The sequence below is a fragment of the Diadema antillarum genome, unplaced genomic scaffold (assembly GCF_040938485.1).
Source record: "Diadema antillarum isolate AM-2024a unplaced genomic scaffold, OU_Dant_1.0 seq00002294_RagTag, whole genome shotgun sequence".
Taxonomy (NCBI): Eukaryota; Metazoa; Echinodermata; class Echinoidea; order Diadematoida; family Diadematidae; genus Diadema; species Diadema antillarum.
This window is the reverse complement of record NW_027272916.1, coordinates 70,675-88,957: the sequence shown is the minus strand read 5'-3', so window position 1 is coordinate 88,957 and position 18,283 is coordinate 70,675. Positions and strand designations below refer to the sequence as shown.

Below are 18,283 nucleotides of genomic sequence, written 5' to 3'. Positions count from 1 at the left end.
CATGACGAACCTCCGGAATAACGAACCTTTGGGGAAAAAAATGAACCTTCGGAATAATAAACTGTGACCAATATTGTTATATTGTACAAGCTTTAACGCCGACATCTATTAACCTACTACTACTTTCACTCTTTGAAAGGAAACACGCCAACAACCAACGACACAACAGGAATGGAAACAATGTCATTATTGTTGTCAAATTCCCAGTAACAGAGCATTAATCTTGTTACTTTCGCGTGGCCATTCTTTCTATAATATACAAGAAGTAAATTTGTTATTGCTTTCAGCCGGCAGCATAGCTTTCGATGGTTTGTGATATCATTAGAATTAAAACATTGAGCTCTCCATAGCTGACAATTGTAAAGTAGTAGCCCGCCAAAGTTGGATTACCTTTTTTTTGATACGCACTGTATAACCTGAAAAAAAAACAGATTTATTGGGTTTTTATCAATTGTACATTATAGCTACTCATATAATGATGTATTGTTTGAGTTAGTCTTCGTACACCACTTAATTACCAACTGCTAATAATAGTCGTAATCTTCGTTATAATATTAAACTAGAAATGTCGCTATGACGACTGGTATGCCTCCGCCATAATGCATGATTCTCCTAATAGGTCTATAGTACATGTGGACAATGTGTGATTACATTTTCACAAAATTGGCAAAATATTATAATGGCATGTTTGTCACAAATGTGTTGAATGGTCACCTTCCTTGACCTAGGTTTAATTGGATGAATAGGAGAGCATGTATTTCACTTGATCTTTGACCTTTGACCTATCGTAGATTTTTTTGTTTTTTTTTTTGGGGGGGGGGGTGCACGGGGACCATTTCTGAAGAATTTATGATGTAACCCAGTATGGGCCGACATGAACTACACAGATAATTCCCTTCATTTTGTTATGAAAAAATAAGATAGCCATGTTTCATTTTAAACTCTGAAAGGCCATTTAACAACTTTTTTATTTCTTAGGGCTTTTAGCATAAGATTCTTCTTTTTTTCACTTTAATCTTCCAATAAGAGGAAACTGTCAGGTAAATGTTTTTTCTTTAACTTTTTAATATCAGATAAGTTGTGATTAATTTCACGTTCTTGGAGGGAATCCAAAAAGACAAGAAACTGTTCATATGGGAAGCTGAATGGATTGAGTTTGGCAACACAGAATAGAAAAAAACATTTTTATTTCATATAAGGAATAGAAAGTGTAATTTTTCTTTCTTTCTTCGCCGATTTCGATGAGATTTGATCAATAGATAACAGTGATCTACAACAAACCCCACATACAGAACCTACGCAATTGCGCGCGGAGACATTATAACCCTTAGATATTGCTGTAAAACCTATTGAACCATATCCCCTTTAATGTCGTGTAACTTTTAAAGGAATTGATGTATTGGAAAGCCGTTTTCACATGATAATAGCTATGTTTGGGGGATAATTATAGGAAAATTCAAATGTTATTTGTAAATGCATATTAAATGTATGGAAAAGAACATTATAACCAAATTCCGTATCTTTTTAGAAAAATGCTAAAAAAATAATTCCTTCCTTAATATTTCATGACAACATCTATTTATCCCATCAAATGGGGTATCAGCTTGTAGGAAATTTAATTCTCTTCAAAATGATACCATTTTTATGGTAATTTGTTATTCCTTACTAAAGTTATTCAAAAATAATCCGTCTCCTAGCAACGGGCGGCGGCCATCTTAGAAATATGCAAATAAGACGCGCGCGCAACCTTTTTTTCCGCTGGCGACAACCGGATTCGGAAAATACAGGTTCTGACGATCGGGGACCCTTTCTGGCTGCTAGACTATATGTTTATTGTAATATTTTGCCATCCTATAACACTGAAAATCGCAAATATGAGATTGAGACAGATCTGGTGTGTCTGTTTGTTTTTGGTTTTTTTTTTTGTCTCTAACGTTTTATGCTAGCAAATGTAAGTCCAAAATTCCAATATCTAATCTACTTTGCAAACCGTTCACATTCAATTCGTTCACAGTACGACATGCAAACCGTTCACATTCCAGTAAGTGGGACAGTGAAGAAAAAACACGTGATGTAGAGATAACAACAGCTGTTTTGTACACAAAATATTTCCTTTAAATGGCAGTCCAGAGACGAGACTAGAGGTCAAGAAGCAAGAATTTGGATATAATCCTGAGATAATTTAGAACAGTAAAGTCATCTTTTATGATTTCGACCAATACACATCCAAACGTGAGAGCTGCAATCCTCACAAGCACATGCCGTATCACTGTACATTAGGGAGTTTTCGGTACACGACGAGAAGACCCGAGAGTGCGCGGAAGCAATCAGCTGTGACTGTCCCCGCACTCGGATTCCCGTCCCCATATCTAAAGGCCGTGTCACACTTTTTCGGGCAAGCATTGCCTGCGATTTGTGCAGAACAGTTTTTTACTACCCGGAGTTCCCCGCATATCACCCGCAAATGACAGTTTTTAGCACGTATGTCACTCGTATTCGCTGGGAGGTACGCACGCAAATCTTTTTACCCGCAAGCATGTTTAGGTCCTGTCACACCTTTCTGGGCATGCTACGCGGGCTTGTTTTATGTACGGATTTTCCAGCATACCGGACAATTTCTGAGGGCAGACAAGCATGCGTCTTACTTGCTGGACGCGCTCTACTTAAATTGTACTTGCGAGTATACTGTGTGACCTTTGTACCAGTCGCATAGATGCTGACAACTCAATGAAGGAAGTCTTCTGAAGGAATGGCAGAAGTCCCACAGAATGTCATTATCTTGGCTGCATACGGGGACTGCGAACTACCTGCGTAGGAGTTGCCTGCCGCTAACGGCATCGTACAGGCGTTTTGCGTGGACCTCTCTGGGCACTCCGCGACTCACCTGGAAAATGTTTTAGCCATGCTCAAAACTTGGCTGCGGTAAATGGGACTTGCGTGAGCATTTCCGGGCAACTTCAGGTCAGATACGCGCTAGGTACTGTCAGGCGCGGAGCAAGCGCGGAGCAACTGCGGAGAGCTCCGGGTAGCAAATTTGTTTCCCGAAAATCAAGCCGCAAAACTTCCCCAGATACGGTATGACAAGGCCTTGAGCTTACTCGAAACTTGATCCGAATGAGTCGTGGGATTTCACTCGCAAAGGTACACGCAGAACACCAGGAGGAGACCCTTTCCTGCAGTACCTCGCAGGCAACTCCAACGCAGGTACGAACATGCGAAACTCGCTAACATTCTTGTCCTTCTGGGGAAACTCAGCTGCGTGCTGAAAAATCCCTCCTGAGTAGCTTACCCGGAAAGGTGTGACATGGCCTTAAGCAGCTTCGCTTTCCTGTTAGGACGGAGGCGTGCGGACATGATCGCTGATTGTCTGGCTGGCTGGCTCAATCCTGTCCAGTATCGGGATCGAACGCTATTTTGGGCTTGCAACGTACTCGTTTTCTCACGGGACGTTTGTAAAGGCCGCGTCGCACCTTTCCGGGCAATCCATGCGAAAGATTTGATCCACTGTAGTGCTATCATGCTATCAGTGAAAAGAACCACCTTCTCCATTTGCAGTCTCAACTCTTTACTCATAGTCTTGTACATCCTGGCTGCTAGACTGCTGCTTGTAGCTCTAGACGAGGAATCGTCAATGGTTTTAGTGGTGCTACCTTTGACTTCAATGCTAGAAACCGCATTTCATAGTCGTCATCACTTCTAATTCGCCATCTCCTATAAGCACAGGTACCGAATGATCTAGAGTGACCTCGTTTAGATTCTGCATTTCATCAAACAGATTTCTCCACTCCGCTTCGTCTTCTCCAGACAAAAGATCATCCCAATCATAGCCTCTATGCAAGAGTTTCTGCAAACCAACTTTTGCTCGGACTATGGTTGGTGCAGCATATCCAGTTGGGTCGAATATGTGAGCAATTTGACCAAATACCTTTCTCTTTGTCAACTTTGGCGTTTCTTGGTCATTATCGGCTGATGTCACATCTCCCGACAGCTACATCTTGTATGAAAACGTATCTCGGTTTTTTGTCCTAGAACACTCCAAGCACTTTCTCCTCTGCTATTTCCTCCAAAAGTTTCACCTTTCCATTTTGGACTTCTCCTCCAAGTTGACGATTTAATGACCAGCCCTTTCTTTTGAAGCCTCCATCAGCCAGTACCTGATCTACATCTGCCGTTTGCTTTAATCTCTGCCTGTGCCACGAACTCCACAGAATCGCAAATGTCATCCATATACACATTTTTTCTTCAATGTAACTGTTACCTCAGAATGAGTACCTTGTGCTTGTTCGGCAGATAACTTCGCAAAGCAAACTGTGCCATTGCTGGTGCAGGTTTGTCGCCGAATGTCACCATAATTGCATCTTGTAGACATCTGGTTCTCTCTTACAATCCACGTTTCTCCACAGGAACCTGTGTACGAGTTGGTCTCTCTCTGGGATGAGCACCCGATGATACATTTTGGAGATGTCTGCACAGACAGCAACCTAGTTTTCTCTGAACCTCAGTAGGACCCCAAACAAACTATTTAGGAGATCTGGGCCTTTCATCCAGTAGCTATTCAAACAGTGGCCGTGGTATGAAGCTGATGAGTTAAACACTATCCTGATAGGCGTGCTCTTCTTTTCTGGTCTCACTACTCCATGGTCGAGATGTAGTGAACCGTCCTTTATACTCTTTAATTTTCTGAACAAAAAGTTTCTTACAGAATCCCATCTGCTCCATCTCTCTTATCTGCTTATCATAAACTTCTGCATACTCTGAGTTTCTTTCAAGCCTTTTTTCTGTAGACTGGAGAACTTGCTCTGCTTGGATATTGTTGTCTGGCAGTAGTTTGGGGTCCTTATTCCATGGGTAAGCAATCTCCCACTGCTTCCCGACTTTGCGAGCAGACGATCTGCTCCTCTACAGCTTCCTTGTGAATCATACCTGTTTCCTTGCAGTAACAAGCCTCGATTTGGATACCCTCGGTTTCAACAGTTCAAAACTCCGTCAGATCTACAGGACCTGCAAGTTTTACATGTAGTACTGCATGACTGTCTACAGCATCATTTGGTGTGTTCCAAAGATGACCCATCCAACTGGAGATTTCCTAGCACTACAGCGTCCAGCCTCTCGTACTTCTCTGGTATGAAGCCTTGCATGATCTATCCCGACCAGTAAATCCACGGCTCCATTAGCTTTGTGTAGATCCCCAGGTTGTATGTCACACTTCCTGGCCAGATCTTCTATGTTAACTCCAGCAATATTTTCGCTGATGCATGGTATTCCGACTGCAGTTACCAGGAAAGGTGTACTGTTATTGTTCATCTCTCGGATGCTGATGGGCACTATGTACAATTTAGTGTACTTTTGTGTCTGAAGACTTTCCTCTTCTTCACCAATCTTGGTTATCGTGATTGTATAGTTGGCACCCCACTGAAAATCGTTCCCTGGGTCCATGCAATTCAATTGTCACAAGCGGAAGTAAAGCACTAGTTGGGCTCCCTGATGCTACTCCAACTCTGTTGTCATTGGTATTGCCTTGATTACCTGTAGCCTCATCTTCTGTGTGCAGGAGCGGATGATGGTAGAATTTGCATCTCTCCCCATTCTTGACTTCAAGACATTGTTTTCTGCGTTTACAAGTAGACATATTGTAGTCTTTACTTGCCCTTTCATGTACTTCCATCGATTTCGTGGCGTCTTCTCCGATAATTTCCTGAATTGGTCAACCCAGTGAGTTGAAATCTCGCAACTCCAACATTTGAGAGACTGTGGACAACTGTTCATCTGAGTTGATGTTTGGTCTGGCTATTTCTTGTCTAGGGAGCGTGCAACATGACCCACTGTTGACTGCGTGCGATGATCACTTTGAAGGGGGCTGTACATCTGATCCTGGTCTTCATTTCCACACTCATCCAATTAAGTAGCATTTGTAGTGATGCAGGATCCTTTTGGCTTTCTTGATACCGGAACCAGACTTTCCTGTCATCAATCCACATCTTGCTCTCGACTAAGGATGATATGTGATTATTGTTCGTTTCGTACTGTTGTCCAGTCTCCTTTAATGTGTTGTAGCTCCTTCTAAGTAGATGGACTAGTTCACAAAAGTGGCCATCTTCACTTTCTTTCAGCGGTTTGAATCTATTGATGTCATTTATGATAGCATCTGTTATGAATCTTGGATCCCCGTAGATTGCGTCTAACTGCTCCCAGGCAGCGTCGTAGTCCGATCCAATCCCTCGAATGATGTCTAACGGCTGACCCTGTAGGGTTGTACGAAGAATTGCGATGGCATCCCTCTCACTGTATCTTGACTCGACTAAGTGGGCAAAGTCTGGCCTTAAAACTCTGTAGTTTCTCACGTTGCCCGAAAACTTGGGTAGCTTGGGTTTCTGTATGGCGCATGCTGAGGGACCAGGTGTGGCAGGGGTTGGTGACACCTTTGGCGCGGACTCTACTATCTCGTCAGCACTGCTTCTAGTCGAGTCGGTCACGGTGTAATCGTTGACAGAAAGCTTGATCTTCAAGAAAATCTGTCTACATTCGATGATCAACTGCTCTTCTTTCTCGAACTCGTTATCATCTTCGACAGTTATGTTGTAAGCTTGTTGCTAGTCAGTATAAGCCTGCTCATATTTGTTGAATGCTGCTTCCAATTCTTTACGTGGTCTTTCCATGTCCATTATCGTTTTGACCTCTTGACCGAACTTGGTGAACCTGGTCTTAGCACCTCGTCGTTTCAACTTCAGTGCGTTACTGTCAGACATGGTAGTTACTCAGTAAGTTTCCCCCCAGAAAGTGATGATAGTTATTCAGCAATGCATCCTTCAGACGCTGAGTGGGGATTACTCAGCATAACTCCCCGTAGAACTTGAATGATTGTTGCTCAGCAGAGCATCCTTCAGACCATGTCATATCTGTGCAATGCTTGAAGATATTTTATTGGAACTTAGTGTACACGTGTACTGTCTCAAATTAAGATTTTTAGCTGATTAGATTAAAGGTCCAGTTTACCTTTGGGAACAATGATTTATTTTTTTTTCCAGATATGACATTTAATGCATATGTGTAGGTCTGTTGTACCACAAAACATCCTATCATATAAAATTTTCGCAATACAGCCTAAAACATAAGGACATATCTGTATTTTTCTCAATAGAACGTAACTGTACACGGTTTAGTCTGGAAACATTTTTATTATAACTATTGTTCACATTTTGTATATTTAACAATACTTAACATCGATTTTACCGATTCAAATTTTTACTGTGGTTGTTTTTATTCAAAACTCACATTTTGGAACTATTTTAAAGCACTAACGCTGGGTTTTTGTTTCATCTGCAAATGGTAAATTATGTCTTTAAAGGCCAAAGTTCAAAAGGTCAAGTAAACATGTTAAAATTTCACTTTTTCACTGGGGGTACAACATTTTCGAACATGTCGTGCTATGACAGAGAGCGTGTGAATTTAGCTCGCCGCAAATTATCCTGCAAGGGGTCTGTAGAGGTCTGTAAAAGAGAAGACTAATAGTCCTTACTCTTCAGGATAGTGAGCACACTTTGCGGAAATACAGTAAGTGTTTAAACGCATGTAAGTCGAAGCGGTTTAATCGGTTGCCATAGACTTTACACGTGAAAGCAAATCGCTTGGGTCTGAGCCAGATTCGCTTCCGTTTTATCCTGTATAGGGAATTCTGGCGTTATCCTTCACAGAGTATTTACCTGTTAAACATAATAGAACTTCTTGATTGGATAATTATAGACCATGATGTACTCTAGGTTTTCCAGGTCAAATGTCCACAAATATAAACCATCATTGCCAAATAGGTAGTTCAAATGTCCATACAGCTAAATAATGTTCACGACTGAATATGGTATCAAATTAGGCAACTCAAATGTCCACTTAGGTATGAAATGTCCGCATAGCATATATCAAATCTCAGACAAGAAACAATGCAGTTCAAATGTTGCGTAGCAAAATATTACAGAGAACAATGCTCCTAGAAACCAATGTAAAATAATGTTTTCAAATGTCCATTCCCTACTATACAGTGCTTTCTTGATTTAAAAAAAAAATCATTATTTCACATAGGTAATTGTATCGTTTAGCACATGTTTTACAAGTGAAATTTCCACTGGCTCAAACACATTGTTCAAATGTTCATGTGAATTGTAAGAGAGATGAATGTATGTCCCCAATACAATGCGGTTAGCAATAGCTAGTTCAATTGTCCGTGTATCACATGTCAAATATCAGACTAGGCAGTTTAAATATCGCATGGCCAAATAAGTATCCAAATGACTGGAGCAATATCCCATAAGGGAGATCAAATGTGACATTGTGATTTCAAATGTCTATAGTCTTGAAAACTGTTTATTTAAACCATATAAATCGTATAATCTTTAAATACATGCAGAAACGCATTCCTCAGTAATCAGTCTTGCATGTACTTGCTACATACACAAACGCAGGTCCTTACGGTGTCAAGATAAAAACATATTCTATTGAAACTTTTTTTTTAATGCATACACAAAAAAAATCAATAGAGCTAAACTGACATGAATCTCATGATAGCGGTGTGACTTCCTTACGTGCAATTCATTGTTTAAAGAATGAACATTTCTGGCATTAGACTATTCACTTTTATTATCTAAAACATACTGGAAGTCATTTTGTTCAGACTGTTCTTTTGTGATATTTTGCATCATCTCATACATAGAGTAGAATAGTTGACTATATATTTGTATATACAGAACGGCCAGAACTGTTAACCTGTCGTTTGATGTCAAATTCTCAAGTTTTAGTTTCAGTTTTCTAAAGAGCGTTCTCTCTCAGGCTTGTCGGACGGAATTTGAAAGTGGGATGGTTTCAGTCGGGGCTATAACCATTTACCCTTTATCACCATCCAAATTATCTTCTTTCTTTTGTTTTCTAACTCTTTTCTTCTCCCTCCATTCTCTCATTTCTCTTCCCAATATTTCTCCCTCCCCTTTTCTTTTTCGGCTAAAAAGTGGTATAAATGATACCTTGCAATTCACTTCGGAAGACCTTCTTTTGTATTTCTAGATTTTTTTTCCAGATAGGAAATAGAAAATCAACGAGAAACGAAGTTATTTCTGAAACCGTGTTGCATAATGTTGTCATAGTCTCCATACGCAACACTTATTACCGTATTTTCGAGTCAAAGGATATTTGAATTACCATGAATTCTTTATGACCGACACGATACTTTCATTGACCTAAGATGACGAAAGAATTTCTATTGTGTGGACATTTGACTTGACTGTGGACTGCTTATGTACCTATATGGACATTTGATTCCCTTAATGGCATTAGAATGACTATATTATACTTGTTTCGCTACAGAATTTGATTCAGAAATAAATCCTATATTGTTATGCGTGCAGAGCATCATACATCAAATGCCAGACTACGGTGGCAAGAAAATCTTTGCACACCTACACAGAATTACCGAAAAAAAAATATATGTGAATCTTATGATAGGAATTCCATCGAATATCACATAGTTTTTGACAATAGAACTTTCTAAGGTCGGACTATTAATTTCCTTTGGTCAGAAAAAAATACAGGAGGTCACTCTTCGTGATAATGATTCTTCACTCTTTTGCATCACCCCATGATAACGTGATACTTCTTTTGTTCATTTTCTTGCAGTTCATCAATGTTTTCCTGTCATTTTACTGCAAAATAAACAAATGCAAAATTGCGTCTCAAGTTTCCAATTTCTAAAATATGCTTCATCACTCTTTTGAAATCCCTGGTTAAAAAGAAAAACAGTGTTCTTCAGAAAAAGGAAAAAAATGAGTGAGACTCGCTTTGTTTTAATAAAGTCATGACAGATTGTCTGTGAATGAAAACGCAATTGTCTGCGCCTGATAATGTTCATCAATATTTCATATTCTTGAGAATGATAATTCTTTTTGCTGTGTTTTGGAGTCAACTGATATCTAAATTACTTACGTGCCATCTGAATCACCTATGAATGACATGAAATGCTCTTATTGACCTGAGGTGACGCGAAAATTTACATTTTGTGAATATTTGATATGATGGACATCTTACTTACCTTACAGGATATTGGTTTGCTAAGTGGACAGTTGATTTCCCTGTTGACATTCGAATTAGCTAATATGACGCTTGATCTGATATTGCGGATATTTGACCTGGAAAACCTACACAAATCGGTTGGTGTGGAATTAGACCGTTTTGCCAGGAAACCCTTCATATGGCTGCATAGAATAAACGTCATGTATTTTCATTCTATAATATGAATTGCATTATTTCTTTACGAAAATAATCCCAATGCAATCCCATCTCTCGAGTGGGTTTCGACCAAAATTTAACAGAATTTGGAAAGGCGATACTTTAATATTAAAAAACACGTATTTTGCTTAAAATTATGTTGCCAATTAAGATAGAAAATAATCCTCTCAGTGGAATTTTTTCCATAGAGAAGAACGATTGATCTTATGCTCGATTTATTGAGCGTAACTTGGTGAATCCAGTGTAAGTTCACAATTGCGCCTAAGTCATATTTCATAAAGACACACTTCATACCCACATGAAAAATCACGCATAAATTTCAATAGATAAAGCGTAACTTGCGATCAACTGCAAAGTTGTTTATGAAACGCAACTTGCGATTGATCGCAACTTATCCTCAATTTTTATCAAACAGGCGTCAGACATTCAAATTTGAAAGTTGGTCTCGATCAAAATTTCAACTACTGTGAAGCCCTGATATTAATATCCCAGATTTAGCGCGCCACATCATTATGTACTAGTGTAGGATCCTCGGCGAGAGAGTGAAGCTACCGAGCTTTGGGAGGGTGGATACCTCCTTCCCACGGTAGGGACTCTTTGTCAATAATTTAATATACTAGTACAGTATGAAATTAGCCAATATAGAGCATTTCTTTTACCTTTTGGGGAGCAAAATTTGGACGGGGCACATTTATGTGACAGTGTGAGATCCTCTGCGAGGGAGCGAAGAGAGCGAATGGAGTGAGGGTATGGGAGGGGTGACTATAAAGAAAATGTAGTATAAAAGTCGCATTTATAGCGAATTAAAGAATTCCTTTTAGCTTTTGGCGAGCAAAATCTGGCCGGGGAATATTGTGAGATCCTTGGCGAGAGAGCAAGGAGACTGAGCGGGGTAGGATGTTATACCCCAGAGGCATAACACTCTATGGACATTTTGTAAAAACATGTACCATAAAGTCGGGTTTAAAGAGCATTGCCAAACCATTATTTAGGGAATTATAGACATTTTGAAAAAATTACAGCACTATGAACATGAAACTAAAAAAACAATTAGCAGGATGAGGGAGAGAGAAAGAGAAAGGAAGAGAGCTTCTTAATAAAGTGAAAAAAAAACTAGTTATATCAGTTATGAAAGTGACAATTTTAGACAAGAAAAGTGTCTTGATTGCCCCTGAGTGAAAAAAAAACAACAACAAAACTCCAGGGTCATTCCTATCAAAAAAGATCAGGCTGCAGTCGCGTTTACCGTCATGCGTGGGCAGCCATGCAAACTTCAGCGTCGTAATGCTGAGTGGAGGCATACAAACAACGGGGATTCCCATTTCGTTACACAGAGTAGCCATTTTGAGAAAGGGTCTATCAGCCCACTCCCCTCCCATATGCAATGCAACCAATGAAAACATATAATATTGCATTTGATTAACAGTTCTCCTACAACCCTGGAAATAAAGCCATGCCAAGCTCTATAACCCCTTGGTGAAGAGTCCACATGTCTTCTGTAGAACAAAAGTAAAAGTATAGGTATCAAGTACATTTTGTTTTTCTAGTGATGGTTGTCTACTTACCAGTTATACTTTCGAAACACAGATGGCACGTAGTCCAGTTGTGAATACTATATATAGTCTCAGAATTGATGCAAGGAACGGCGATTTTCATCCATGGACGTGCATATTTTGCACACTACATGACCGCAAGAACCGGTGATTATAAATGAATGATTACATTGCATTAACACAATTAAAATAGCGAGTCACAATGCATTGATCGGAGAGTGAAAGTACAGGGTTGATGCGACGACAAGCATACTCAATTATGCAGAGGATACGGATGAAGTACAAAGGTAAAGTACAAAGTCCACATAGCGCATTCATGATAGGAATTCCCAGTGCGATACGTAACCAACGAGGTTGTATACTATACACGCGCGAGCACATTAACGTGGGGTTAATCCAACAACCTGCCGCCATTATCAAAGAGGTAAAAAAGGGATTACTAGAACGTACGGCGTGCGATTGTTTTCTACGAGGAGATTGTAAGGGAAGTATGGCTGACTTCTGTCAGTCAAATATTTGACCACTGATTTCAAACAGTAACGTCGGTAAAGACGGTAGTGCGTCACTCTGCGCCGATTGGTAACGACGCCTTAGGCCGTAAGTGAAATCAAACGAGCTGATGAAGCGTCCGGGATCGGACGTGATACTGTTCTCGTAATTAAAACAATAAGTCCAGATGAACTGATTTGATTTTGTACTTTTATTGATCACTACCTTGATGAATCAGAACTTATACCATTTGTCAAATATTGCTTGTTTTCATAGATAATATATGATTTTTTTTTCATGTAAATGCTACATTTTCACAGGACTGCTATCTCCATGGTTTTACGTTTAATTAAAAAAGGGACACATACAACTACGCGGTCAAATAAGATAAATGGATGCTCTCTCCAGTAGTTTGCGTTGCTTTTTCGAATGTATAGGCCTACTTTAAGGTCATTGATTACTCAATATTCTTCCACATCTAGCTCATTCGTTGTCTCTTACCATCACCCGCACCGTTTTCTTTCCGCATCCAGTACAAAAACAAACAATTTATAATTATTATTTATATCTTGGTTCTACTCCAGTCTCAGCTAAGTTCACTCAATCATAACGTATTCATAAAAGGAAGATATGAAATAACGCAGGTCAATTAGACTGTGTTAATGATATTAGTTATTATGAAAAAATAAAAGAAAACGAAATTGAGATTCTTGTAGGACAGAGTAGTCCCCGCGTATTACAAAGTCAATATTGCGCATGATTGTTATATGTTACAGAAATAAAAGCAATCGTAATTGACACAGCGGATGCAAGTCATCTCAACAAAACCCTCCTCTCTATTTACACACACACCACCACCACCACCACCATCGCCACCACCGCATTAAATCCCTATGGAGGAGGGGGGGGGGGGGGGGGGGGGGGAGGATCGTCAAAAGTCATCACATACAAGCCCGAGTACAAGCCCACGAAACGCACACGCGCGCGATATGCACTTCAGAAATGAAATGAAGTGAAATCAAGAAAATGGTAATGTACTTGTATATATATGTATGTATAATACATATACATATCTGGGCCCTGTTTTATCAAAAGATGAATTTAACGTTAAGTCAAAATAATCTATGATTAACCTCTCAAATCAACTCTAAGTCCACTTAATCTATGATTAACTTCCAAATCCACTTGAAGTCCGTCTTATCAAGACACCCAGAGTTGACATCAACTCCAACTTCCTAAAAAATCAACACATAAGTTTTCTCAACCGCTCCAAATCTATGATTAACTTAACAGGTAATAAATATCAACTTTAAGTAGAAACAGTCTAGGTAGACTCAATTGTAAGGCAATTTACAGAAGAAAGATGACTGTCACACTTTCCTAGTCTAGCTGGGGTCTTGTCACAAATGTTTGTCTGTTAACTGCTCACCTTTCTCTAACATTTAGTTGCGTTTCTTTCATGTAATTATGGTCTTTTCCTTGCATGAAATTCACGATCGGCACGCACTGCTTACGCGACTGCTCCACGCAAACACCCTCGACAGCAGTCGCAATCCCAGCCTGCGCGCCCGGCGCCTCGGCACGCCGTCCGCCCGCCAGTCAAGCTATCGCCAGCAAGCAAGTAACCGAGTACAATACTGGAACTGGAACCGCGTCTGTGTGTAATGCATATCTTGCCAAAGAACCCATATGCGAGGAAACCAGTGATTTCTGACGTGCGTAGGCCTACGTAGAGCTAGTTCGGCAATAGATACTAATTAAGAGTTTAGTAGGCATATGCAGAAAATAAAGAGTTTAATTCTATATAGCACCGAGTACGACAGTAACTTGAGATCCAGCTTAACGATAGGCCCAACTGGTTATAGATAACGTTCAGCGAGTCGTTTGTGCTTACCGTAACACGTAGTGGCGTACTGCTGATTAGAGCGTCTAAGTCATTCTAGAATTTCGACATGTTGATGATGTAGATTTGCGATCTATTCTTTACAAAGCCGATATGCGCCGTAGAGGTAAAAACAAGCTACTGTAATCACCACACTCTCACAAGCTTTCATAATCCTACACCAGTCAGTCCGCAGCGCGAGCGAAAACGCACGTACAGTATTTATTCAAGTCGTATGCACGGCTGAGCGGTGCTTGCATACGTAATGAGCAGATACATGGTCATGAATAAATCCGTGTAGAACGAGTATTTCTCGTCAGTTTTCGACACTTTTAGTATCGACTGAAAGAGAAAACATAAGCAAATATGCTCATGATCAAAATAAACAGAAAAGAGGAATATAGAATATCAAAATTCCTCTCGACGTTCGGTATTGTATTCAAAAATATTCCTTCACGTTTGACGCCAAAAAAATAACCTGAAATCTTTCATGCCCCTCTAAAATATGGTGACGAAGACTATGTCCGCTAAAGTATATAGTATCACAATAAAGGCACGTTTTCCCATCTTCATTTCAATACGGGTCAGGAACTAGCAAAATTCAGAGACATGTCTAGCGTCGAGTTTAAAAAGATTATCCTCGCATTCGCACCGGAATTCCGGGTCTGTGATTGGTCGAAATCTGTCGCAAGACGCGGCGTGTCGCATTGCGTAGTATCCACTAGCTGCTGACTCAATGCTGTGAGTTTTAAATGTTAGGTTCCAGATTGTGATCGAATTTTCACTCTCTATACAAAACTTGAACTTTACACAGGAACCAATGATGTGTATGTGAGTGTGCACTTACAATGACCCTGAACAATGGACCTGGCTGCCACCTGTCCCGAGCTCTGCTGCAAGGCACATGAATGCTTAATCAATTATTCATGTGGATTGCCCCGAGCACTGCTAGTCTGAATTCTTGACACAGGGTGAAATGCATGCACATGAAAGAAGTAAGCACATGTTTCCATGTGCTTGCACACACCACATTTCAGAATGAACAGAGACTAGCTGCGATAGTGGAATTCCTCGTGAAACATTCCAATCCTGGCCATTGTCCACGACCATTGTCTGGGTATCAACAACATACTCCACGCGCGTTCATTCACTACCCCACTTCCGGTAAGAAAACATAATTTGCCTTGTTTTCAACAGGAAAATTCACAACCTTAAGAATGGTGCCACTCTTCGTTTTTTAATTGATCATACTCACTCGAGTTTCATGATTGTGAAATCGAAGAAATTACGGAGATCTATTTTCAATACCAGTCAGGAACTAGCAAAACATCAAACTATGATCTAAAAGCTTCTTGAACATTGGCAAAATAATCGTTTACTTTGATGCTAAAATGGACTACTATATTGACATCAAAAATAGGGAAATTAGGTATCAAATTAATGTGCATAATCAGCTCTATAACTTACCTAACCATCCTGGATCAAACAATGCACTGCGAAAGCTATGAAAGCTGTTGTTGCGACCTCTGCAAAAACTCTCGCAAAGCATCGCGAAATCTCGTCAGTCTAAAGGGCACAAACTGCGTAAACGTGATTCTGAATAAAATTGTCGTTCGTGCCTCATTATCCCACACGCTGCGGACTGACTGACACGTAAACACAAAGGACTTCAGCCTGTACAATGTATGTGCGGAAACTTTACACGGTACACGCGTGAACGCAGATTTTCGTTGAGCTCGGGATGTGCCAGATCTATCGACCTACTTTTTTTCAAGAAAACGCAAAACGGCGTATTAGCTGCTGTATAGCGCTAATAATACTGCGTCGCACTAGCAGACTACGAATCCGTGGCCATGGCAAACAATCATGTTTGTGCTGTTTGTTTTGCTTCATGTATTGTTTCGTTTTCAAGCACACAGTACCGGAAACCAGCCTCGTCCCGTGTTTTTAGTTTTGACTAAATCACTAATTAAGTCATGGTGATGAGCTATAACTATAATCGACTATTAAGTCTCTTCGTAAAACGGAAACTTGCAGTTGATTTAAAGTTATAGCAGACTTCAAGTTGGATAAAGTTAGCGTTCATTTCACAATCAACGCTAACTTTATCTTGATAAAACAGGGCCCTGCATATATATATATATTATATATATATATATATATATATATATATATAAATATATATATATATATATATATATATATATATAATATATATATTCTTAATATTCTCCATAAGAAACTATGCATTTAATATATTTTCTTATTTCTATCGGATTGGTTAATTTTCTTGAATGCATTCCACTAATCATCTTAGCAGGGACGTCGAACCCTAATGGGGGGGGGGGGGGCAGAAGGGAGGGAAAGGGGCAAAACTTGGAAGGTTTGAGCAAGGGATCGGAGCGAGGGAGGGGCGGGGTGTAGAGCTCACTAATGTCAAAATCGGCCACTAATGTTATAACACGCCGACGACAAATGTCAAAATCGGATTGACCACGATGTCATAACACGTTGACGACAAATGTCAAAATTGGATTTAATGTCGCAACACGTCGACAATAATGTCAATATTTCCAAATTTACTACAAATGTCATAATGTGTCACAAGGGCGGACCCCTTCACACCAGAGGTGGAATGAGCCGGAATGCATTGGAATGACAATTCCTCCTGCATTTCTGCATATTCGAGGTGCATTCTAAAAATTCTGACGCCATCCTGAGTGCGTTCCAAGCATTCGGGCCCATTCTTGTGGCCAGCTTGAATGTTTTATCAACGCTTAAAACATTCAGGGAGCGTTCGAAGTGGAGAAATATCGATTTGCATTCGACGGATATTCTAATTGGACTCTGATTGCATTCTAAATATTCCTACGGCATTCTAACAGCATTTGAAACAATCTGACCTCAATTGAGGGAGGATTGTTACGGTGTTGCACCTCAAATTCTGCCAAAATATCTCAAATACTCATATGCTCAGAAAACGCTGCTGAGTGAAAAGTTTAGAGTAAAGATTAAAGTTAGGTTTATGTTTGGAGTAAGAGTTTGGGATAGGGTTATTAGGATTAGATTCAGGATTAGGAGTAGGTTTAGACTCACGGGAAGGGACTGGGGTAATTGCCCATGGGGTAATTGGCCTAGACCACTCTCTTTCAAGGAGGATTTGCTGGAGGACAGCAATCTATATCTAAGCAACATGGTCCAAGGATGATCGGGTTGAGACGAGTGAAAGCACCATTTTGTACGCTATCGGAGTCCATTCCGGCGGCATTTTGACACATATGGGACATCCGTGCTGAATTCTGAATACATTCAAAATGTATTCTAATTTTTCGTCTGCATTCTGTTTGATTTCGTGAATATTCAAAAGTATATTTGTGACCCTGCACCACAAAACACACAAAAAGTCGCCAGACGTGGATTTTTAGTTAAAGACAGATTCTAAAAGAGCAGACTCTAAGCTTTAAGGTGATGTATATTTCAATTCAAATGGATTCTTCTATCCCTATATAAATATTGGAAAGAAAACACACTTTTATATCTTTGTGGGAGGATGAAGTTGGATGCTTACGGACTCAGGAGAAGAATAATGGAGGCATGACTGCTTGGCTTTGGAGTCAAAATGCAAGTGTTTTTTTTTTTTATTTACTCTTCTCCAGTGTATTCAACACATTTACACTTGATACATCACTGTACATCATGTTTACAAAACATGTCCCGGTGTCTTTCCGATGTTGTTTAACATTTACATCGCTGATGTGGTGTGATGAGGTAAAGATAAATGACAGGGGAGCGAAAAGGAAGTGGGAACAAAAAGTGGCTATCGGCTTATTAGAAGATCATGATGAGAGAAAGAAACCAGAGAACGATAGGAACTTTTTTTAATGTTTTTATTGAACAATAGATAACATAATATTATATGTACAAAAATGGGTATGAACACACTTGAAGCAACAGAACAAAGCACTGAAAAATAAGACATAAGAAAGTAATAAAAGAGAGAAACTAGAGAGGGGCCGTCAAAGGCGGCAGACCCACGCCTTGTACAAAGTTGGGGTAAACATAATGTGCATTCGGTCATCTACCAGAATTCGGTCAC

At 39.8% G+C, this 18,283-nt stretch overlaps 1 protein-coding gene across 2 annotated transcripts in view; it reads right to left on the bottom strand.

Annotated features, from left to right (window-relative positions):
- Positions 1-14,352, bottom strand: part of LOC139714489 (NLR family CARD domain-containing protein 4-like) — a 47,443-nt gene extending 33,091 nt beyond the window's left edge. The window contains exon 1 of one of the 2 annotated variants that reach the window (XM_071626192.1): positions 14,200-14,352. The gene's annotated coding sequence lies outside the window, so the exon portion shown is untranslated. Of the gene's footprint in view, positions 1-11,828; positions 12,999-14,199 lie in introns of those variants that run through there. The other variant, XM_071626191.1, reaches the window with a different exon arrangement.
- Positions 14,353-18,283: the final 3,931 nt, after the last annotated feature.